The 26,091-nt window shown below is 36.8% G+C and overlaps 1 protein-coding gene across 12 annotated transcripts in view; it reads left to right on the top strand.

The window, feature by feature from the left end:
* The window catches only part of CADM1 (cell adhesion molecule 1), a 353,033-nt gene that overhangs the window by 112,493 nt on the left and 214,449 nt on the right, over positions 1 to 26,091 (top strand). Inside the window, exon 1 of one of the 12 annotated variants that reach the window (XM_086339342.1) lies at positions 1 to 26,091. This exon is cut by the window's left edge and continues 4,870 nt beyond it; it is cut by the window's right edge and continues 65,025 nt beyond it. The exons of the other annotated variants lie outside the window; for them this stretch is intronic. The gene's annotated coding sequence lies outside the window, so the exon portion shown is untranslated. 12 annotated transcript variants of the gene reach the window in all.

Below are 26,091 nucleotides of genomic sequence, written 5' to 3'. Positions count from 1 at the left end.
TAAATGATGAGATGGCATTAAAAGAATAGTTTAATCATGTTTTCGTTTTTCAATATGTAACGCTAGAGGAGAAGAGGAAAAGTAGATTTCTTCATTTCATAAAACAAAGTATTTTTGCAATAAAGTTCTAACTAAAACTTAACCTGGCACTTTTTTCATTTACCTTGGTTATTGCTTTTCACACGTCTCATGGTTCTTGTAAACATGCTTTTCTCCCTGTGGAGCTAGATTCAAAGCAAAGGTTATGAAGGAAAGTCTTGGTATTTGAGCATCTTGCTTCTGATGTTTAGCCTTAAGAAATAGATTTGAGCTTAAAAGAAAAGTAATACGTTTGCTTGAATTTTCTTACCTTTCTTCACATTCGCTTTTACTGCCTCTATGGATAGCTCTAAAACTTGGTTTAGATAGAGATCTGATGTAATTTCATGAAGCAGTGCTGTCAGATGACAGCAAAGCATGTTTATATTTGTTGACACAGTTCTGTAGATTTCCTTTCCAAAGAGCATGTGCAGATATTACGTTGGTAGGTCTCTATCTGTAGGCACAAACGTTTTGTGTTGAATGTTTAAATTTGTTTTAGAATTGTTTAAATGATTATTCTGCCTGTACAGATATTTAGGGGGAAAAAAGGCTTTCTTAAGAGTTTAGATAGTTTTTCTTCTGACCATCTGATAAAGATAGAGCTTTTTTTGTTTTGTTTTTATAAATTCAGCCTTTTTCTAGCAGATGATTTATAGCTGTGATCAGTGACTCTATATTTGGCTGATGTATCGAAAAGTCCATTTATTGTCAATAATTTGTTTATGGCAAAGGACACATGCCATAAATGTTTTGTATTTTTTCTTCTTTTTTTTTATTTTTTAAAGATTTGTTCCTCTTTCATAGCTACGTGAGTTAGGAAATAAAACGATTCCCTGTCAAATTTCACATTGAACTTTAAAAGAAAAATTCTAAGAATATGCTCTTGGAATGAAAGGACTTATAGAGGTTATTCAGGGCTGTGGTTTCTTAATTGCTGCTTTTTATTTAAAGGAGATTAAGGGTGTTCTCTTTCTTAAGAATGCTACTCCTGTGTTTTTGCAGATGCTCTTCTAACATTTACTTTTTTTTTTTTCCAAGACTTTTCAAGATTTTATTCTCCTTGCTAATATGGACAACTCATAAAAGCATATTTTGTCTCAACTCTTCTATGAAATCTTTCTTTCATTTAAATTTTCTTTCTATTATAAAGGTAGAACATGTTTAAAATAAATAAGAAAACCCATGAGCATATAGAGAATAAAATTCATCTATAGGCCTACCACTCAGATAAATACTCTAGATATTTCTGCCTTCCTTGCATTTCACCCTACATGGTTCAGAACAGATTGACTTGCTTTCATTTACAGTAAGTCCCTTACATATGAATCTTCCAAGTTGTGAACTTTCAAAGGTGTGAACGTGTGTTTGTATGTGCAGTCGTGTAAGTTAGTTCACGTGCCTGGTATACACCGTCACGTGCGTGCATCCTCCACAGGTTGTGCCTTTGTGTGCTGTACACACAAAGTACAGTGTCTTTATTTCAAGCCAAGGATATCCAGAAGCAAGCGTAAAAGCCCCTGTGATGCAACTGGTACTGCTAAGATGCACCAAGCAGTAATGATAGAAACAAAGGTGAAAATAATTCAGTGGAACTACAGGAGGAAGAAGTAACTGAAGAACTGAAGAGATTCATGACGCAGGAAGCTGGCAGGGGGATTTTTGTTATTTGAGGAGGCACTGTTAGCTTTCGAGGCACAGGACCTGCGTGTAGAATGGTACCTGAAGGTTGCAGCGGCTGCTCAGAATGCAGTCCAATGCTCCCGTGTCATTTATGATGAGAGAAAAAGAGCTACTACCCAGACATCACTGGATCGTTTTTTCAAGAGGGTAGATAGAGTTGAATACAGCAGAGAACCAGAACCTGGGCCATCAGTGTCAGGTGTGAGTGAAATTGCGGCTTCCCCTCCATCTCCGTTGCTGACTATCCATCTCTATCTCCCACCTCGTCTCCCTCCTCCAGTCAGGAGCTCTGTTCACTTGATGCTAGACCCTGTACATCAGCTGTTAGACTGTACTACTGTACTTTCCAAGGTATTGTACTGTAAGATTAAAAACGTTTTATTTTTGTGTTTGTTTTTTATGCATTATTTGTGTGTTAAGTATTAGAAACCTATTACAGTGCAGTAGTGCATAGCTGATTGTGTTAGTTGGGTACGTAACTTAGTCTAACTTTGTTGGACTTACAAATATGCTCTTGGAACAGAACTTGTTCATATGTAGGAAACTTACTGTATTTGACATTGTATTATTCACATTCTTGTCCTTTTGAAAGTTCTTTAAGCAGGGATTGAACTGGGGTCTCCTGCATTGCAGGCAGATTCTTTACCAGCTGAGCTACCAGGGAAGCCCTTTTTAAAGACTATATAATATTGAATTTAGTGGCTAGACCATAATTGACTGAGCCATTTCTCTATTGTTAATTACCTAGATTGTTTACAGAATTTTGCTATTGTAAATAATACGTTGATGAGCATCTTTGTATTTGATCTTTGTCTATATTTCAAAGTATTTCTTTACAATAAGTGTTCACAAAATGAAATTCCTGGGTTAGAGATATGGACCTATTTAGCTCTAAATTCTTATTTCCAAATTATTCTCTAGAATGGTTGTTTTAATTTTATGTCCACTGTCTAAGAAGGATCATCTTACTTCACTGTCATTGTGATAGGAATGTTTAGTTTTAAAAATCTTTGCTAATTACTCAGAGGAGAAAAAAAAATGTTTTGTTTTAGTGTTTGATATTAGTGAGTTTATTTTTCTTCAAATATTTTTAACTACTTGGTTAAAAATGGTTAAACCATTTTTTTTTTAAACAGCTGTTGTTTAGGGTCTTTACTCATTTCTGGATCAGTGTTTTAGAGAGAGGTCTTTAATCAATGTAAATAGGCTTTTTATAGTAAAGATAATAACCCTTTCCTGCTGCTAAGTTGCTTCAGTCATGTCTGACTCTTTGCAACCCAATGGATTTTAGCCTGCCAGGCTCCTCTGTCCTCTGGGGTTCTCCAGGCAAGAATACTGGAGTGGGTTGCCATTCTCTTCTCCAAGGGATCTTCCCAACCCAGGGATTGAATCCTTTATCTGTCCTATTATAACTCTATAAGGTTCCTTGCCTAATTCTTGCCTTTTCTACTTGAATAGGAAGAGCTTTAAGAAATCATTTAATTTGATGAATGATTCATTCATTTGTATGATATTTACTGAGTGTCTGTTATGTGCTGAGATAGATTAGTGGACTGAACAAATATTCCACCCTCTAGAACTCACAATCCAGGAGGGCAGAGGATGGGGGGAGTGAGAAATAAGCAATTAATGTAATAAATGAACAAATCTTACAGTGTTTTGAGTGTGGGAACAACTATGGAAAAAAGAGAGCGCGGAATGGGAGGGGAGTGGTTACAGTTTTAGATGGGTTGATCTGCATTGGGCATAATGAGAATATATGACAGCTGAGCAAGATGTGAATTTATTGTTTTTACTTCTATAGAACTGTATCCTTCCTGGTGTGATTGTACCTGTAGGCCAGGAACAATCCAGGTTTAATTGGGTTTAAGTCTCGGCTATGCAGGTTATCTCTTTTTTAGGATGGCTGACAGAAATCCGTCACCTTGGTCTAGAACCTTACACATTGCTGGAGGGTTTTTGAAGTAGGTCTTTTTGTCTGAATGCCTTCATCCTTGGACACTATGCTTTTGGGGCCCTACTAGCTGCAGCATCAGAGTGATGGCTTTGTGGCCTCTCTATGTATGGCTTCAAAGAAGTTTCATAAATGTGGAGCGTGGGGAGGCAAGTGGAAGTGGTAAAACTAGAGATTTATTCACCACTTGGAAAGAAAAAAATCTAATCTATCCCACAGTAAGTCCTAGTGTTAATGTTCTGTTTCAGAGGAAAACAGGAAGAACAGTGATGGCAGTGAGTTTTCCCTTCATGTGTTGAAATTGCAGGGGTTCCCCCCTCTTTTTTTTTTTTTTTTTGGCCTTTTCTTCCTCCTTTTATTTCTACCCTCTTTTTGTGCTTAATTTTAGAATGTGATAATGTTGCTCCGTGTTATTTATTCTCTGGCTTAACCATTGCGGTTGCCTCTTGGAGCTGTGTTCCCAGGCTATTCATATTTGAGAATGGAACTGTGTTGTTCTGTCATGCATCACTCAAGTCTGAAAGGCCATTGTAACCATTTTGCTGATAAAGAACAGGAAATGCGAAGAAGAAACAGTGGTAAACCAGACAGCCCTGTAAGTTGTGCTGCCTTGAAAGGGAATATGGGATTGTAAAGGCGCTCTTTATTTCTGTTCATTCAAATCGATGAGTTCTTTAAATTGTATGTCTAATTGTCTTCATTTTTTATAGTTAAGTGCAGATAGGTTATAAGATTCTAGAAATTAATGCACATTGATTTCTTTCACAAGTTTGGAGACAATTGTTGATTCATAAAACATGACAGGAACTTTGGGTAATTGTCAATTGTCTGACTATTTTTCTTCTTTGCATTCCTATTGCTTTGCTATCGGCAGTCATTAAATTGATTCAATTGAAATCTGAATGAGAAATTAGTGTATTCTTATGAATGTACCTCACATAAATTTTAAATGAAGTGTTTGACTTTTTCATCCAAATCAGGTTGGCAAAAGAATGTTAATTATTTCATTGGCTGAGTTATGAGATTCAAAGTTCAAGATTGCTCACACCAGAGTATATTAAGAAATAAATATAATTAAATGCTTCCAAATATGTGTATCTTAAACAGGAACTGAGCTCTAATAATTGTTTAATCTAGAAGCTTCCTCTTTTGTTTACTGTAATTCTCTTAAGAAAAAAAAAAAGCAACCCTTTTAATAACCTGACTTTTTGGCAATGACTGTGGGAGACTCTTGGGCTGTTAGAAAATGAATGGTGATGTGTTTCAGTTTTCCTTTCAGCCTTTCAGTTAACCAAACATTTACATCTCATCATCTTCATCTACTTTTTTCACTTTTTGGCCATGCTGTGTGGCTTGTGGAATATTAGATCCCTGACCAGGGATCTAACCCATACCCTCTGAAGTGGAAGCCCAGAATCTTAATGGCTGGACCTCCAGGAAGTCCCACCTGCTTCTGAAAAGCTCTGATGTTTTCTACCCACTCCTGTTCCTTCTTCCCTTACTATCCACCCCTTTTCCCTCCCTTCCCCCTGCAACATACACACATGGACACATCCCTCCTTTCTCTACCTTCCGCCACCCCCGATGACTACCTCAGAGAACCCTATATGCAGAGGCAAGTCCTCTGCACAGAATCATTGGGCTGGACCATTTCCCTGCGGAGCACCAAAGCTGTTGACTACGACTGAATTGAAGGATTTCAGGCACAGTGTATGCTCTCCAGCATCTGAGCAGGAGTGATGAGAAGTGTACTGTTGAGCTTAGCCAGGTACAGTGTAGTGGATGGAGGCCCCCATCACGTGCCAGCCCCTGTTGGTGCTCTGCTTCTCTTTTCCCCTTCTTTACGGGCAGGCGTGTGTGTGGGGGTTGCAGTGGTGTAAAGTGATCTCACCATCTTCCCATGGCTCAGAATAAGGAGAAAGGAGGCATCTGTGGCTCATGAATGTACAGATTCACCACCTTAAATAAATTCTACTAGAGACTGTCTCCTAGCATGACTCTATTCTATTTCCCATCTTTGAGACCAGAAGTAGGTCAAATTAAATTTGGATGGTTGAACATCCACCTTAAGTATACAGTAGGTATATGAGGAACTTAAACTTATTTCTGTTTACTTCTACTGTGTTATTTATTCTAAGAATAAACCTTATTTTTATCATCATAGCATTATGACACAAGCATTACATATTTGAAATATAAAGAAAGCAGAAGGGAAAGAAGTCATCCATAAACCATCTCTGGGAGAGAGAACCAGTGTTGGCATGTTCTTTTTTTTTTTTAATCTTTTCTCTAATTTTTTTTTTCTCTTTGCTTTACCTACATGAGATTATACTATATATCATCCTTAATCCTCCTGTTTTTCATTATATATTTCCAATTGTTATTATATACTTTTGTATGCAGATTTAAAGGCTGCATTGTGTTGAGTTTATGTAGCATAATTTTATTATCCCATTTTTTGTAAATACATTATGTCAGTTTTTTGCAGTTATAAATACTGTGACCAGCATCTTTGTGTGTAACACTTTCTTCACATTTAAGTGACCTTAACAGAAATAAAGTATGAGATTAGGAACACTACATTAGTCATTTTAAATTCTCTGGGTCATTTGGGGGAGGAGTTGGTTTTTTTTTAACTTTTTGGGGAAATAGTTTGAAACTTACTGAAAAGTTGCAGGAATAGTACCAAAAGACACCCATATTCCCTTTACACATATTTGTCTCTTGCTGTCCTTGAACTCTGTATACTTTATGGATTGTGTGTTTAAACACTTTTCTCTGTTTTCTTTCCCCATCTTTCTCTATTCAGTTTTTTCCTAAACCTTTTGAGAGTATGCTGCATAATCATGTCCCTTGGCTTCCAAATACTTAGGAGTGTATTTCCAAAGAAGGAGAATATTTTTGGTCTAGCAGCAGTATACTTACTAACTCCAGGAAACTTAATATTGATACGCTATAATCTTGTGTTCATATTTCAGATTGGTCAGTTGAGCTAATGATGTCCTTTCTGGCATTTTTCCTCCTATAGTACTAGGTCCATTCCAGGATCACACATTGCATTTAGTTGTTATATCTCATTTAATGGGGCTTTCTTTGTTATGACATTGACATGAAAAAATATATAGGACTCTTTTTTTAATAAAAATTTGCTCATTTGGGTTTGTCTAATGTTTCCTCATGGTAAAATTAAGACCATACATTCCCAGCTGAAATAATTAAGTGACATGTCCTTATTCGAGCATTACATCAAGAGGAACCCAGTGTTCTTCCCTTCATTGATATTAAATTTGATTATCTGCTCAAAGGATTATATGTTTTTTCCACTGTATAGATACTATACTTTCCCTTGATACTAATAAGCAATCTGTGGCAACATGCAAATATCTTATTCCTCTTCCAAAATTTCCCTTTAGATGTAACTTCTCTTGATGAGTCTTGCATGAACTAGTCTTTCCTATGATGATTTGGAATTAGAGCATCAGCATTTACCAGTTAGCAGTCTGCATTCTCTTTCAAAGAGAAATCCTTCCACCCACCCACCTACCCATCCATCATCCATCCATCCATTCTCTCTTCTGTTATTGCTGTTGACTCTTAGACTCTCTATTTTAATGGTTTATTACTTATTACTTTTCTTAAATATATTTATGCTCGAATTCTAGATTTAATCAATGAGAGTAATCAGATTGCATCACCTGTGTTCTGTGTTCTTTTGACATGCCTCCTTTTTTTTTTTTTTTTTTTTTTTTGAGCACTAACTTTCTGATATAAGATGCTGTAGGCTCATCTTGTACCTTCTCTACCATAGCCCTATAGTCAGCCATGTCTGTGCAGGTTTCTGGGTCCGTTTTGAGGAAAGTGGTCTTAGAAACTGATGTTTCAGTGCTGGGTGTGCTCCTTACTAATGGAGCCTTTTTTTCTAGGCCATCTTTAGGAGTCAGTGAGGAGAAATACGTACATGCATGCTTGCACACATGTACATAGTTTAGAAATCATGCGTTTGAACTAGTATTGTTACTGAGCCCAAGCTTATCCTGCTTGCCCCACAACAGGCCAATAAATTGGGAGACGAGTTGTTATAACAAGGAATAACAATTTTAATTGGAAAGCTAGTGGATAGAGAGATGGCAGACTATCATCTCAAAAACCATCTCCCCATAGTCCCAATTCAGGCTTCTTTTATACAGAAAAGGGGGAGGGGCCCACTGTGGCACCAACCAATCACTGAGCAGGACCACTAACGGTCACTGGTTGACAGTTGCTCCCTCACAGTCTCTTGCTTGGGGGAGAGGCCCACTGAGTGCCAACCAAAGGCTGAGCAGGGCTGCTATAGCTCTTGCCTGCCCCACGCTTTACAGTACTTCTAAGTCCAGACCGTTTCCAAGGAGGATGCCTACCTCCATTCTATCAATATATTTGATTCTCCTTCTTCCACAATGAAAATCCTGGCTCCTAACACAGATACTCATTTACTCAGTTTTATAGTATGTCTAAAAATATTTTCAAAACTGCTTCACTCTTGCCACTACAGAAAACTACTAAAGACAAGCATTCAGGATGTGTCTGCTGTTTTCCCTCCATGCCTCCTCAGCATGGAGAATATAGTAAAATACTGAGGTCATACTTGTATCTTTTCTACTCTCCCTTCCTAGTGGTTATGTCATTAATTTGAGGGACATTTGTGTCGTTTGGTTCACTGTGCTTTCAGTTTTAGGTTTTTTTTAATTTATTTTTTGTTTATTTTAACATCAATTCAAGATTCCATTTATTTTTAAATGTATTTATTTTTAATTGGAGGATAATTGCTTTACAATGTTGTGTTGGTTTCTGCCATGTATCAACCTGAATCATCCACAGGTATACATATGTTCCTGCCCTCCTGAGCCTCCATCCCACCTCCCACCCCTTCCCACCCCCTTGGTTATCACAGAGTGCCAGGTTGAGCTCTCTGTGTTATGCAGCAATTGTCCATTAGTTATCTGTTCTACATATGGTAATTATGTATTTCAATGCTACTTTCTCAATTTGTCCCACCCTCTTCTGCCCCTGCTCTGTCTGTAAGTCTGTTCTCTATGTCTGCATCTTTGTTCCTGCCTTGCAAATAGGTTCATCAGTAGCATTTTTCTAGATTCTAAATATATGCATTAATGCATGTTATTTTTCTCTTTCTGATTTACTTCACTCTGTATAACAGGCCATAGGTTTATCCACCTCACTAGAACTGACTCATTCATTCCTTTTTGTGGCTGAGTAATATCCTTTTGTGTATATGTACCACAACTTCTTTATCTATTCATCTGTTAACGGACATCTAGACATCTAGATTGCTTCCACGTCCTGGCTGTTGTAAATAGTGCTGCAATATGTAAAATATTATTAACATGTTTCCCAAATTCCACACTCTAATGGCAACCCACTCCAGTACTCTTGCCTGGAAAATCCCATGGACGGAGGAGCCTGGTAGGCTGCAGTCCATGGGGTTGCTAAGAGTCGGACATGACTGAGTGACTTCACTTTCAGTTTTCACTTTCATGCATTGGAGGAGGAAATGGCAAGTCACTCCAGTGTTCTTGCCTGGAGAATCCCAGGGACGGCAGGGCCTGGTGAGCTGCCGTCTATGGGGTCTCACAGAGTCGGACACAACTGAAGCGACTTAGCAGCAGCAGCAGCAGCAGCATACTGAGACATGTGTCACTGTAGGAAGTTGGTCATTTATTTTAAGGAAGTGCGGCTCATTCTCTTGAAGTTTAAAATCATCCTCTTATTTTATTATTCTAATTTTTTTTTTCATAATCAAGGCTATTTCTTGGGAATTAAAGGGAACAAGAACCTATCGATTCTTGCACCACTCTTAAGTTTTTGGTAGAGAAGATAATCAGAAGCATTTGGTTAACAGTGAGGCCAGTACCTGGGCATTTGTGACATGCCCTTTCTTAGCCCATTTGTCTGTGTGTCTTGGGGACCAAGTTCCCTGATTCTATATACTATTGTTACCTGTTTGACTTTTTTCTTTGTCTGACTCCTTTATAAGCTTACCAATGATGCATTTTACTAATTTCCACCCTTCTAGTTTCAAAAAATACAACTTTTAGAGGTGGGCATATCAAATGTGTGCATTTTTTAGGCGTTAAGCTCCTTATTTAAATATCTTTTTTTTTCCAACAGCAAAGTTTAGAGTATGTTTAATGTGAAAAGACTGACATATACTCTAGTTCCACATGGAATATGAATATGTTCTCCCATTTTGGGTCAAGGTGAAAAGTATAGTTTTTCTTTATTAAATATTTGGAGTTTGTGAACTTAGCCACAAGATATTCTTTTATCTTCTTTTTGTTCAAAATTACAATTGGGGTTTGTGGATTGATAGACTCACAACAGTTAATCCTAAATGCCTAAATGAACTGCCAGATAGCTTCAGGTGAAGTAGTGTTCCAGGACAGGCTTGATTTGTAGAAATGAATTTCACAGTTGCTCCTTTAGGTCCGGCAGGTAATTTTGTTAGAGGTAACCTATGTAATCTTAATATTAGAATGTGTCCAATTTTGTCCTTTTCTTATATAGGAAAAATCCCAGTGCACAGAAAGCAATAAAGCAGCTTGTACAGCAAAGACACTTCAGAATTAGTGTCTGAGGGGCTGTCAGCCAGCTTTATTTGTATTTTTGATACAGTTGTGACGCTTGTAAGTCAAATAATTAGAAATGGATATGAAAGGAGGCTGTGTTTGTGCAGCCCATTAGCTATTCTGAGGAGCCTATTTGAATGTTGAAGTTATGGCTTTATATGTGAGGGTTTTCTGACAGATTGTGAAATTTTCTTAAGTTAGCCACCAGACTAAAATGTACCTAACTGAGGTGGGTGGCTTGTTTTTTTTTTTTTTTTCCTGCAATCTTTCAAATTTTCCTAGCTATAGCAGTTAAAAATTTGTCTTCATATTGATAGCCCTCATATATATTCCAAGACAAATTTAAAATAAAACCCATTATTTTGAATGCATGTCTAATAGAATAACTGAAGTGATCATCAAAAGTCTGTCCCCTGGTAATGGTGTGTTAATAACACTGGGCAACCAGAAGGAAGCATTTCTTTATAGCCTGTTTCAACTATGAGAAATGAGTAGATGGAAACCTGGACTGAAAAGTACTCACGTATAGGAAAAGTGTTGACGTTTCTTTAGCATTTTACTCAGGAGCAGCAAATCTTGTTTCTACATTTCTATATTTTTTTAACATGTCATGTTGCTGAGCCTTTTTTTTTTTCACCTACATTTAATGTGTTTGTTTTTATCTTGTTCTTTTGAATATTTTAATTGCAGACTTATCTGTTTCTTTAAAAAATCCATTAAAAATAAATATATATTGTTAAGCTGTATGGTAAAAACTAAAATGAATATGAATATATGTTTTCTGTAAAGGTTTTCTGAAAGCAATAATGGGATCTCTTTAAGCTCTACTGTATAGGAAGGCGAGCGATCCATCAAAAGCACAGTCTTGGATTTGGGTCTTCTATTTAGATTAGGAATGTTAAGAAAGATGGATGGTAAATGTCTTTTAGCTGTATTGTCCCCCAAACATGAAATGAAATCTAAAGACTCTCAAAGAAGGTTTCAATTACACTAGCAAATGACTTGAACAAGGATTGGGTATGGGGAGGTCACGGGCCAGTGGGATGCCAGTTGTGGATTTATATTGTTTAAAATGAAAACATTATTTCCATTAACCCCTTTCCACTCACATCTCCACCGGAGTTATTTTCAGATGGTACTTTTGTAGGTGTTAGTCATACTTGATAGAAATACCTTATCGCTAGTGTGAATTGCACAGCCTGTCCATGGGTATATTTTTTTCCCCTGGCCAATTCACAATCCAAGGTTTCATTTGGCTAATCCTCTAGAGAGATACTGGCATCCTTATGTTCTCCAGACTTGATTTCAGAATGTAGCAGTAAGCCATCCAGTTGCAAAGAAGCATTTATAAATATTTTAATTAAAAACAAAAAATGGATTCACTATTGTGGTTTTCCAAGATAACAGCTAATCAACTGCCAAATTCACACCATGTATGTGAGTTGAGGGAGGGAAAATTCTCGTTTTCAGGGTGACTCACAATAGATTTGCCCTTAACTGTACTTGTGGGTTTTTAGTGTGGTTTTTGGCCTCTTATTACAAATGGAGAAAAGAGTTGGTAAGCAGAAGAGGAAGCATCCTTTTAATGAGTCGGCTATAGTGTGTGCTCAGGGCAGACACTTTAAAAGAGCACCATTAATTTGAATAAAACAGGAGAAGGTAGGTACTTTGTACATCCGTAAAGCACTGAAGGGGATAAATCCAATTATCTGTTCAATATTTAATGGCCATAAAGTTAAAAATTTTAAAGGCAGTACCTCGGAGACTGCTTAGTCAATTCCATCCATATTATTTTTGACATTCAAAAGTCAAGGTAGACTGGCCACGTTGACAGCAGCACTCATCATGTTGGTCTGCCGATTTAGTGGCAATGACCCTGGGGTTTGTATTTCTCTACACAGTTGAAAATCAGTGGCTATTTTTTTTTTTTTTTAGGCACTCATAGGGAATTTTTGTGGTCTCCTGAGTTGACATCTTTTTTTTTCCCCAGTTCCTTTCTGTTGGTTCTTGATACAAAAGATAATTAAAAATGATTGATGAAGAAAGCCAGAAAACAGAGGAACCAAAATAAAGATCAGCTGTTTGGACTAAAATATTGCTTTTAAAGAAAACTGGATTTTTAAAAATATATTTCAAAAATTCCTGTCTAAGAAATTCTTTTAGAAACTCTGTTCAATCCAAAGCCTATTTTTACAGATTTTTCTCACTGTGCGTATTTCCTAGCAAGTTGTGAAGAAAAATGATAATTTATTAATTCTGCCACCTCCATCCATTTCTCTTCTAAAGCTGTATTTAGCCAGCGATGCAGGTGGGCACTGCTCTGACTGTGGCTCAGAGGCAGCTGAATCATGAAGCTTCTAAGAAAATCAATGTGCTAGCGACATTTGGAATGAATGTCAATATGACAGTGATTTTGTGGTATGCTGAAGCTTTATTCTTCTTTCCTATTAGCTAATACAGGATTCTAATTAGCCATTAACTTGCTTTCACCTTGTATGGTCCAAACTATAGAGGCATAGCTTGTGTTTCAGAGAATGTCACTGCTAGCTATCTTTTTTACTGATTCTGTTTTATATATTACCTTTTGCACAGAATGTTCCCCTTTTGTATGTTTTGGCTATAGAACTCTGTGCTCCCTGGGCATTAAATCTCTTTCAGCATGGTTTCAGTTGTCTGTATGTAGCTTTTTATTTATTTTTTTATCAAAGAATATTTTAAACTAATACTGTGTATAGATGAATTTTGACGTGATGGAGGGTTACTATGAAAATGTTGTAGAGGAACCATGCAGGAAGACAACTTCAAGAGAGATTAAAGAGCAAAAGTTAATATATTGCATGAATTATATAAGAGGACATTTGTTTTGTTTTTAAGATAGGTACAAGTTTCAAGAAGGTGCTGTCTGTTTTGAGTGCTTTTAAGGAGTCTGTGACTTTCCTTGGGAATACATATGAAGTGCTTTTCTCTTATTTTGCTATTCATTTCCCTTGAAAAAGGACACTTAGTTTGTTTTACTAGATTTTCAAATGCAAATTCAGCTTATTCTTATAGCACGTAGAGTCTCTAAGGATGAGACTTGCTGAAATCTAAAACCATTTCACATTCTTGGATCTTACAGTTTTAAGTAGATTGCTCCTTGTTTTGTTCCAAGTGTCTTGAGTGATTTGGGTGTTAAACCAGCAGAAACTTTGTTTTTTTGGTTTCCCATAAAGAAAATAAAGGTGAGAAAGGAATGATTTCCTGGATAATTCAAAGAGAAGATTTAACATACAAATCCCTAACATGCTATACTATACAGGAACTTCCAAATCAGCTTATGTTACAACTCAGCATGACAATTGTTAAACTCATTTATTTTAAAAGAGCTTTTATATGTGATACATGTTAAAAGAGCCAAGAAGAGGGGGACTTTAACACCATTCTTCTGAATATGACTCTGAACTTGAAATATATGGCGCATTTCATTTGTTTGCTCATTTGTGATCCGCACAGTCCTTAGACTAAACTTTTCAATGACAGAAACCCTCTTGTGTGTGTGTATTCATATATATGTATATATATGTGTGTGTATTATGTATATATTTATATATTTAACATAGTATTCCTTTCCTGTATTTTTTGCCTTAACTTTATATTGCCAATATTATTATTTATGTACTATTTCCCTTTAAGTTGATTTATCTTTTTACTCACCCTTATCCAAATAAATATTTGCCATGAAATTACAGGGTTTTGGGGGGAGCTGTATTTTCGTACATGTTTAAATTAAAATCTCAAATACTAAAACTTTAGAAGTTTTAGATTCCATTTAAAATTATTTCATGATTCCCATTTGAGAAACTGTGTCCTAGCCTTAACACATTGAGCAAATATTTTTTTAGTGTAGGTGGGGAATCCAACCAGTCAATCCTAAAGGAAGTCAGTCCTGAATATTCATTGGAAGGACTGATGCTGAAGCTGAAGCTCCAATACTTTGGTCACCTGATACAAAGAACTGACTCATTGGAAAAGACCCAGATGCTGGGAAAGATTGAAGGCGGGAGGAGAAGGGGATGACAGAGGATGAGATGGTTCGATGGCATCACCGATGTGATTGACTTCAGTTTGAGTAAGCTCCAGGAGTTGGTGATGGACAGGGAAGCCTGTCGTGCTGCAGGCCATGGGGTCGCAAAGAGTTGGACATGACTGAGCGACTGAACTGAACTGAGGCGGGGAATTGATTTATGGTGTACTTACTGTGTCAAATACTGTTTTCAATAGTTTGATGTTTTCTCATTTAATCCTTTTAATAACCCCAATAAAGAAGATATTACCATTTTACAAATAAGAAACCCAAGGCTCCGAAAGTTTAAGTGACATTCCTAAGGTTAAGTAGCTGAATACAAATTAGAACTGAGATATGAACCCAAGGCCACTGGATTCCAAATTCTATGCTATTTTTGCTACATGTTGCTGACTCCCTGTTGGCTAATAAGATTAATGAGTTAACCTTATGCATGCATTAATATAATGGTTGGTTTTACCCATTGTTACTCCTTTGTGATTGAAATAGTTTCCTCTGAGTGGTATTTATAGTTTGTGATTTTCCTCTGGAATTGCATTTTACATGATCTTGAAAGTTGTTGTTATCACCTTCCTTTTAGGTCTTGTGTGAAAGGGAGCCTCTCAGCACTTCTGAGGAAATCTGCTCATTTTTTATTTTTTAAAAGTATCACTAATTAAGACTTGAAAACAAATATTAAGCTCCTTATTTAAGTGAATGTCATCTCTGTAGTTTTCATTTTATGTGGCTTCAATCATGTTATACTTTGAAGATGAAGCTTGGAGATGATCTGATCCAATTCACCAGCCATATTTAAAATGAGTGTTGAATCCCTCTTCAGCACACATGCATGATCCTTTGCTTGATTACCTCCAGTTATGGAGTCTCACTGTCTACTCTGTTAGTGAAAACTGATAGAGGGTTTAGGCGACCCTAAACCCAGTACTTTGGCCACCTCATGCGAAGAGTTGACTCATTGGAAAAGACTCTGATGCTGGGAGGGATTGGGGGCAGGAGGAGAAGGGGACGACAGAGGATGAGATGGCTGGATGGCATCACTGACTCGATGGACGTGAGTCTGGGTGAACTCTGCGAGTTGGTGATGGACAGGGAGGCCTGGCATGCTGTGATTCATGGGGTCGCAGAGAGTCGGACACGACTGAGCAACTGAACTGAACTGAAACTTAGTACTTAGCAAGACAAATTTCCTAATATTTAAGAGTTGTTAGCCTAATGCTTGCTTACTCAACTTATTTATTTTGGTGGTAGAAAATAGAAAAAGGTTTTAAAATTACTATTTGTCTTTTGATAAATTAAAAAAAAAACACTTTCTATTTCCCTTTAAATTATTTGGTTCCCATTTCAGATCATTATTAGAGTTTCCTTTACATTCAGCTGGATGGCATATCCAGAGATTGTTTAATGGGATCACTTACATTGATGATGGTTTAGTATTTTGAATATAGCACACAATAGCATTTCTAAGAGAATGATCAGGACTGGTATGTGAGGGATGTGAATTGCTTGAGTTGGACATCTCAGCTCGTGTAAGTGCACTTTTGTGGAACTTCTCTTCAGCTTCTGACCCAGAGGACTTTATATTTCTTTATTTTTTTTCCCAGATTGTATCCTTCTTGATTTTCCTGCGTGGCTTCCTTACTGTATTCATTTTATATTTTCTAAATTATGGGAAATGGGGAAATAGAGGAACTGCATATCTTGCTTTTTGATTATAGATTTTAGCTGCTCTGGTTTTGAGTGGGATGGAGGTACTGGGTCCTAGGAGTCAGTGTCTCATGAGAGTTGGAATTAGTGCATCTTCATAGCCAATGTCAAATAGGTTGTTTTCACGCCATTGATTTGGCCTACATCTGTTGATATTATTATATGGTTTATACTGTAGAGGGAGGAAGAAGCTGCTGTTTTATTATTCCCTCATAAAATTAATTGGTTCCTAAAACAAATATTATTAAAGATACTTTATTTTATAACATACCAAGATGACTGATACAGTTTCAGTATGGAGTTTTATGTTCTGTGTGTTTATGTCAATAAATACATAAAATCTAGAAAATGAAACGAGCCAGAATTTCGTTTTTAGTCTGAAAAGGTAAAGTGAATCAGAGGTGGTGACTACCTAGTTCCCCCAATGACTCAAACAAGCAGATGATTCAACATGCCCACCTAGAACACTGCTCATTTCAAGAAACTGGTTCACGGCTCCTTCCCTATTCCACGTAGAGAATTTTAGCTTTATTGAAGCCAAAAATCTAGTGCAGCTTTTTGTCAGAGGAATATTTTGAGCTTCCGTGTTTTGCCTGTTGTTTTTCCCCCCCCCCTACAAATGTGTGAAATGTTGGTATCACAAGAAAACCAAGCTATTTTTGGTCTTCTAAAATGTGATTCCATGGTCCCCATGCTGGACTGAATTCTTTTTAATGTGCTGTTTTCCTCAACCTAACCTTTCTATAGGGAGGAGTAATAAGTTTATTGTCAGTATTGTGGATATTTTAATTGAAGATAAACGAGTTTTCTTTTTAAATGTCTTCCATATTTTATATCTTCAGTTTTATTATCCTAATTTCAGTAGATTGGCAAAGCCAGATAAGCTTAACAACCCTGACCTGATTCAGCATTCATTACTACTGCTAAATCAAATAAGACCTGGTTAATAGAAACAGGGCTTGTGCAGCCATTTTTCAATTTAATTAGAATATTGTACATTGTATTGTACTTATATGTGTATACCAGAGACAGAATTTGATCATCAATTTGGAAACATTCATGCTGTACCCTGCAGCTAGAGAATTTTATCATTTATTGTAAACTCTCCTCTTTAAGGTTGGGGGAGTCTTTAAATTATTAAATAATCAAGATTGCTTGAAGGTATGAAGATGAGACTGTCTCACTTGATATGCCATCCAAGGCACGGAGTTCAGGTACCACTACATTATAGCCGAGGTTGGCAAACTTTTTCTGTCAAGGGCAAGCCAGTAAATGTGTTACACTCCTAGAGCCAATGAGCATGGATATGTCCCTGCAAAACTTTTATTTATGGACACTGAAATGTGGACTTCATGTAATTTTCTTGTTGTGATTTTAGCTTTATTCCTAAAAAAATTTTTTTAACAATTAAAACTGTAACAACTATTCTTAATGCACGGGCTCTACAAAAACAAGCCAGCAGGCCGGATTTGGTTCCTGAGCCTTAGTTATTGATGCCTGAGCTGTCGGGTCCTGTTTCTTATTCTATCTATCTACCTACCTATCTAGCTATTTATTAAACATGCAGATATATCCATCCTTTTTAAGATTATTTTCCCATTTAGGTTATTATAGAGTATTGAGCAGAGTCCCTTGTACTATACAATAGGTTCTTGTTTACAATACTTGTATTATACAATAGGTTCTATTTTAAATATAGGAGTGTGTACATATCAATCCCAAACTCCCAAGCTATCCTTCATACCACTCCTCCTCTCTGGTTCATTCACTAAGCCTATAAAGTCTGTTTCTGTTGTATCAACTTTTTTTTTTAGATTCTGAATATGTGATAACGTTTGTCTTTCTCTGTCTGACTTCATTTAGTATGATAATCTCCAGGTCCGTCCTTGCAGCTGCAGATAACATTAGTGTGTTAGTTGCTCAGTCAAATCTGACTCTTTGCGACCCCATGGACATGTAGCCCGCCAGGCTCCTCTGTCCATGGGATTCTCCAGGCAAGAGTACTGGAGTGGGTTGCCATTCCCTTCTCCAGGGGATCTTTCCGACCCAGGCATTATTTTTATTTTATGTATTTGTATATTTACTGACTGATTTCGGTGATTTGCTCTGTATCTCTGCTCGTACACTTTCCACAATGCAGGAAATGGGGGCCGACTGACTTTTTCCTGTCATCCCATTATCTGCCAGTCTCCGCTTGATGGGGGAAAGGAGAATCCGGTGTTGAGCCATCAGAGTAATTTCTGTTATCAGTTGGTAGTTGCTGTTTAATTCTCGAGGTGCAGACAATGCAGCAGAATTGACTTATCTCATTTTCACATTCTGAGAGATGATATGTTAGTCCTGAGAATGCCGTCATTTTTCCAGGGTTCCTCACCCTGTGTGGTCATTAACAACAGCGGAGACCATAAATTGGTCCCAGATTTGAGTTGTAAGTTGTTGGCCCTGTAAGCTTGGTGGGCAGACTCTGCTGTCAGTATTTGTGTTGATGGATACTCTGAGCGCGGCTTCCCGACTGCAGCCTAACTGTTTAGTGCCCATGACAGTGGATTTTTAGGTTGTGTTGTAATAGGGTTCTTGTTCCGGAAATTTGCTATCAGACATATTCACCTCAAATTTTTACGAGGCAATGAATCATTGAAACTTAAGGTTGGCGTTGTCTTTTTAAAATGGTTTTCAAGAAGGACTGGATTAATTTATAAGATCCAGATTTTGAGAAATTATTTTCTCTTATAGTGAAAGTTCAATTTGCCAGTAAATCAGTGAAAACTCTGTCGTTTGACATTATGGATGCTTGTCTCTTTATAAATATAGAATTAGTCATTTAAGCTTGCCACTGGCATCTTTTGCAAGAGTGGACATGCTCTTGTCTTTCTAAAAGATACCTCTGAAAAAAAAACAGAAGTGTTAGTCTCTCAGTTATGTCTGACTCTTTGCAACCCCATGAACTATTGACCGCTAGGCTCCTCTGTTCATGTAATTCTCCAGGCAAGAATACTGGAGTGGGTTGCTATTCCCTTCTCAGGGGATCTTCCTGACACAGGGATTGAACTCATCTCCTGCGTTTGCAGGCGAATTCTTTACCATCTGAGCCACCAGGGAAACTCCAAGATACCTTCTGCCGCTGCTGCTGCTAAGTCGCTTCAGTCGTGTCTGACTCTCTGCGACCCCATAGACAGCAGCCCACCAGGCTCCCCCGTTCCTGGGATTCTCCAGGCAAGAACACTGGAGTGGGTTGCCATTTCCTTCTCCAATGCATGAAAGTGAAAAGTGAAAGTGAAGTCGCTCAGTCATGTCCAACTCTTTGCGACCCCATGGACTGCAGCCTACCAGGCTCCTCCGTCCATGGAATTTTCCAGGCAAGAGTACTGGAGTGGGGTGCCATTGCCTTCTCCGAAGATACCTTCTAGATTTACTCAAAAAAAAAGCAAGTCTACTAGTTTTTCTCTTGGTTGGTGGAACTTAAATATACCTTTCATTCCAGTTCAGTCGCTCAGTTGTGTCTGACTCTTTGCGACTCTGTGGACCACAGCATGCCAGGCTTCCCTGTCCATCACCAACTCCCAGAACTTGCTCAAACTCATGTCCATCAAATCAGTGATGCTATCCAACCATCTCATCCTCTGTTGTCTTTAAGTGTATGAATTATTACTACTGACATTTTTGAATGATGACTATTCAACTTTGGTAATTGCAACTAGCCTATTTCTAGAATTGTTTATTAAAACATTTATCTAGCTCTCTCTTTTGTAAGTTTAGCTAAGTCCTTCCTGATCAGAAGGACTGCAAAACTTGTATTTTTCCTGCAAAAACTTTTATTCCTTGTTTCACATCATCATGGAAGAAAAATCAACAAAAAGACGAGTGCTTGCTCTAACTCCTGGCATTTTATTTTGGTTCACTTTTCTTTTTCTGTGGTCTCTGTAAGGTGATTAAACATAGCTGACTTCTTCAGAAAAGTTCTACCATTTCCTTCCCCCATCCATAAGCAAATTATTTGCAAATGACTTGAAAGTAACTCCCAAGTATTGGAGAGCGTTCTTGGTAACCAGTGCTGGTAGTTTTTAGGTGGTACACAAAGTTCTCTAGGTCAGCTTGAAATCATAATGCTTGCAAGGAAAAAAAAAATTAAAATTGACTTCAAAGGACAACTCTGACACGGTCAATTAATAATTAAAACAGTTTTTTAATGAGCTATGCAATTACCTGTATGTCCCTGGAGATGATGGTTTATGGTATTATTGCAGTGCCCTTTCTTTAGTCATGGTGCATGACATTTGTAATTTAAAGCCGGCTAGACATTAAAGTGACAGAACTTTCATTAACCTTGTCTAAAGTTTGCTGATGACAAATGACTTATAAAACATGCTGTTGTCAAAATATACCACATATTTAAAAGTACCTTAAAAGTCCTGTGGGCTCTGAGAGGCTGTGGAGCCTCAGAGAGAGACCAGGGCCACCACTGTCCTCCGGAATTATCTGATGGATTCCCAGTGACTGGCATTATGTCTTCATACTCAGGTAAGTGGTACCTGCTTCAGTCAAGAGCTAATATACTTTTCATGGCTCTCTGGTTCAGGGGGTTTCCCAAGGGTTTTGCACCGCATAACCTGATTCTGTTGACTAGTGGTTTATGACTATGGAATAATTTCTTCTAAATCTGCCTTGCAGTTTTGTTTTTTCAGCCTAAAACCAGTGATTATGTTTTGATCCTAGCTTTTCTGATATCTTGCTTTTACATTTTTGGCCATCTACTTGTGCTGTGTCCTAGCCCCCCTTATTTTTGTGTATGTTTTTCCCCCCTCTGATTTGAAGTAAAGCATTCTCTCCTTTTTGCAGAGCCCATGATGTATAAACATATTTGTAATTTTCTTCATCAAATTTCTTTGAGAGGAATATTTTGAAACTACCAAGGGAGATATTGCAGAGGGGTATCCTTTTATAATTGCAACAGTAATAAATACAGGGTAATTAGCATTTAATGAGCAGGTGCTGTACGCCAGGCACTGAGCTAAGACTTCTGTCTCATTTAATTCTCATAGTAACTAGACGGGACGATATCACTCCATTTACAAATGTGGAAACAAAGGCACAAATAGATTAAGTACTTGGTTGATGTCTCAGAACTTGTAGATGAGTGAGGATTCCTGTCTAAGACTGAGTAACACCAAGAATCTTGCTTGTAGCCATTTAGCAACATGACTTTCAACTCACTTTGGCTTTTTCAAAATAGGTTATGTGTTTGTTGTGCTTTCATCTTTGTGCAGTACAATAGTTTTATTAGTTTTACCTTTGTATAATATACAGTAAATAAATGTAGACTGGTTAGTATACCAGCAAAAAAAAATTATAAGTCAAAGTTGAGTATTTATACTTTATCTACAAGAATAGTTAAAAAATATATAACCATCTTTTAACTCAATTCATGATAGGTATTTTTAGTGTATTCCTTGTATTTAATATGTCCTGATTCTATCTTATGGTTAGTTCCTATGAGATTAAAGGCTGCAATATAGCATTCACAACACACTGTCTTTTTTCCTTTTGATGAACATCCATAAATTTCTTAAACACTATGGAAATATTATGCATTATGGAATACTAAGTGTCCCCATCTTATTGATTAATTATATTGATGGATAGTAACCTAGATTCTGCATGCTAGTCTTAACTAATTTTGGTTGATGTACAACAACAGAAAGTTGCACAAAGTATAAATGCTCAGTAATACCACAAAATAAGCACTGAGTAACTGTTAGTCAGCTCAAGAATTAGACTTTAGCCTATACTCCAGAAGTCTCCCTTCATGCCCTCTCAAAATTACTACTCTTTTCTTCTCCTCAAAGATAACTTTAATGCCATAGTTCGTAGTTTTCTTAGTTTTTTATTTTGACATTTTTAAACTTCTTACTATTGAAAAATGTCAAACATACAGAAGTAGAGGTAATAGTGTATTGAACCCCCTTATGTTCCCATCACTTAATTAACTTCATCAGTTATTAACTCAAGGCCAACATTATTTCATTAATAATCTCACCCATTTCTATGCTTTCACACTGCCGAATCATTTTAATGTTGTCTCTTTTAACCTATAGCTTCTCCCTCATCCTTTTTTCCCCCTTGAAGTGTATTTGTTGAAGAAACTAGACTGTTTGATCTATAGCATTTCCTACAATCAGATTTTGGTTTTTATGTCCTCATGATGTTGTTTAGTGTATCTGTCTCTTGTTGTTTGGTTGCTGAGTTGTGTCTGACTCTTTGCAACCCCATGAACTACAGCACTGCAGCACAGCAGCCTTCCCTGTCCTTCAGCGTCTGCCAGAGTTTGCTCAAGCTCATGTCCATTCAGTCAGTGGTGCCATCCAACCACCTCTTCCTCTGTTGCCCACTTCTCCTCCCGCCCTCAGTCTTTCCTAGCATCAGGGTCTTTTCCAGTGAGTTGGCTCTTCACATCAAATGGCCAAAGTATTAGAGTTTCAACTTCAGCATATTTGTTCTTTCTTAATTTCCCATAAATCATTGTTGAAGTATATCTGATTTGGGTTTGGCTTTCTTTCTCTTTTGGTGGTGGGTGGGGTATATGAAGGGCAAGAATACTCCATAAATAGGCACATCATAAATGTACCTTTTGTGGATTGTATGATGTTGGTAACTATTTGAAGATCAGTGTTTAGATTCTTTCAATAGAACCTACAAGATAGTGGTAATCTTACTTTGTTATCCCTACTTCATAAGGAGAAACTTCCTTTTATTACCCTAAGGTGCTGCGTATGGGAAGGACAAATAAATCATTGATCATTTAATTTTCCAAATAATTAGTTGGTTCTCTGGTGTCCTTTAAAGATAATCATGGGGAGTTTGTTTTGTTTTAGTATTTTGAACTCATAGCTTGAAACATACTTTCATCTATTGCAATTATTATTCTGTTGATGCTCACATTATCCTGTTTTTGCCTCTTCATGTTGGTTCCTGAGACCTTTTAACACGACTCTAGATTCTTTGTTAATGTCACTTTTCCTGATATGATGATATACTCCAGGTTTGTTTTATAAGGTTTATTTTTGTTTTTCTTTCCCCCTCACACCTGGAATCAATTATTTCTTCTAGGGACTTGTTCCTTTTGGTGGGAAATATTATTTAGAAACTATAATCTGGTCACTAGGGGATGCTTATTGCTTCCAAGTAGATCATTGTGTTTAGATCTTTTTAGTGTACAGAGCTGGGGGAGGCATTGTTGTTATTGTCGTAAGGATAAAATGCATGATGACTTCATCTTGTCTCTTCTAGTTCAGGACTACACAGATTTTACTTAAAAATCACACATTTACTTAAATCACATATTTTTCCCCCATCTACCAGCTCTGTGGCCATTTCTGATTTCTCCTTGAACAGTGCTGCAAGGCTGGAAGTGGCTTATGCATGCTGCCCTGTAAAGCGTGCATTTGTGTTTTTATTTATTTGTTTATACCTCAAATCCTGGTTCCTAATGAGATTAACATTAGGGGTTCTCAGTATCAGACACACACTGATGTAACCTCTGGTGGATAAAGTTTGGCATCTGCATTTTAAATTTCCATAGGTGATTCTAATACCAACATGTAAGAACTGCAGAACTGTTTTATAAAATCCTTTTAGGGTATAGATATTTAACTATGCCTCCAATTATCTTCTGAGACGTTCCCTTTTCTTGCCCCGCCCTTTTTCTTTTTTGATTGGCTGTATTTTTGATGAGTCACCTGTGTACCATCTGAAGTCTCTTTTCTTGTTTAACTCATTGCTCTATACATCTACTAGAAAAGACTACAGTTATTAGTATTGCACTCCCATAAAAGCTAGGCTGCTGTTATATTTGACCACTCGGAATGCTAAAATACAGGTGAACCTCACAACTAAGACTGTGCCTGAGGCCAGAGGGAGAATTCTCACTGCTTAGAGCAGAGTGCCTGGTACTGGAGTAGATTTGCTTAAGGGCAGTTCTTCATTTGATAAAATATCAGAGCAATTTATGTCCTTGTACCCTTGTTCCCTTCCTTTCCTCTTATGCAGAAATGTTAATTGACAATCAAAGGAGTAACAAGTGCATACCTGAATTCACAAGTCTTTGGGGGCCTATCTTTAATACTTCTGCAGATCCAGTCCTAGTTTGGGTTAAGCTTTCTTTCATCCATGCTCACCCGAGAGTGCTGGTGTTTTCCTTGTTCTTTTTTCTGCATTCAGAGTTCTGAAACTGACTGTCTGGTCATTTTATTACTCCTGTCTTAGAACATGCTCTAGTTTTCCAGGGGTCCCTCCAGTTTTGAATTAATATTAAAAACGGGGGAAAAAGAGTTAATCTGGAAATGACTGCTTCTTAAGATCAGATTTCAGTTTAAAAATCTAACCGCAATGTTGATCATCCTTTAGCTTCATTTAATATTAGTTTAGCTTTGTTTTGCATTTGTAAACATTCACATTTTATTAATGTTCTTGAGGGAGAGACAAAGTGGCCACTGTTACTCTCACTTTATGGTGCAGAATGAAACTTCAGAGCTTTGGGTGGAACAAATTTACTCATATCTTATATCCTGATATTCTTTCTATTGTAAAATGTGACTTGTAAAGAATCCAAAGTAGTTTCCAGTGTTATAGTGCAAGCAAGATGATTTTAGGAGACTTCAACAACCAATTAGAAGGAGAGAGTGAAAATAAGCCTAAGTGCGGGGGAGTGAATTTAATTTTAGGCTTTGGCACTAAATTGAGCTTTGGCTGTCTGATTGTTAGCCAAGACATAAAAGGAAGACTTTGGCTCCTATAGTACTTACGATTAAAGAAAGCAGATGAATTCACATGGAATCCAGACATTTTTCAGGCACTGAATTATGTAAGGAGAATATAAATTGAATATATGTTTCTCTATATATATTTTGTTTGTTACAATGAATTATACCTCCCCAGATGATTTTGTAAATGATATAAAAATAAATTCAAAAGAGCTACTTTCATATTTCTCTTAACCACTATTATGTGAATTCTTTGATAGAGTTTTATGTGTGAGGTATATTACACACTAGAAATACAGTGCTTATGGAAAGCATTTATGCTAGCTTTTAGTGTTGACATGAGAAGCCTTTTTCCATCTTTTTTATTTTTAACCTATTTGTGTCTTTATATGTAAAGTATTTTTCATGTAGTAAGTATATAGCTGAGGCTTGCTTTTTGAGAAGCATGCAGTCTGACAATCTCTGCCTTTTATTTTTCAATCTCTGCCTTTTAATTGAAGTATTTAGATCATTTACTGTTAATGTGATTATTGATATAGTTAGATTAATTCATTTTGCTATTTGTTTTTATTTGTCTCATCTGTACTTTCTTCTCCTTTTCTTCTTTTTCTGCCTTTTATGTTAAGTGAGTACTTATTATGATGCCAGTTATCTCCTCTGTTGGCTTATAGCTATAATTGCTTTTAGAAATATTTGTGGCTATTTCAGGGTTTATAGTATACATCTTTAACTTATTAAATCCATCTGCAAGTGATATAATAACCCTTCATGTACAAGAACCTTAAATCCTTCATGTACAAGGACCTTAAATCCTAGACTTCTAATTTTCTTTCCCAGCTTATATGCTATTTTGACCATACATTTTACTTTTATAACATATGCTAGAAACTTCACAGCACATTATTATTTTGTGTAAATAGTCTACTAGTTTGCTTTAAAATAAATATTTTAAAGTATCTTTTAAATAGTAATAGAACATTCCTATTCATTTATCCATTTATTATTTTTGGTATACTTTATTCCTCTTTGTAGAGTTATATCCAGGTGATAATAATCTTCCTTTTGCCTTATCAACTTTCCTTTACATTTCTTGTAATTCAGATCTACTGATGATTACTTGTTTCAACTTTTGTATTTCTAAAAACCTCTTGTTTTGTTTTCAGAAGAGCAATTGACTGGATATTTAATTCTAGGTTGACAGATTTCCTTTCTTTATATGCTTTAAGGATA

This window comes from Bos grunniens, chromosome 15 (genome assembly GCF_055505025.1).
Source record: "Bos grunniens cultivar Pamir isolate PY7600 chromosome 15, Bosgru_T2T1.0, whole genome shotgun sequence".
NCBI classification, from domain to species: domain Eukaryota; kingdom Metazoa; phylum Chordata; class Mammalia; order Artiodactyla; family Bovidae; genus Bos; species Bos grunniens.
This window is presented reverse-complemented; position numbering and strand designations above follow the sequence as displayed.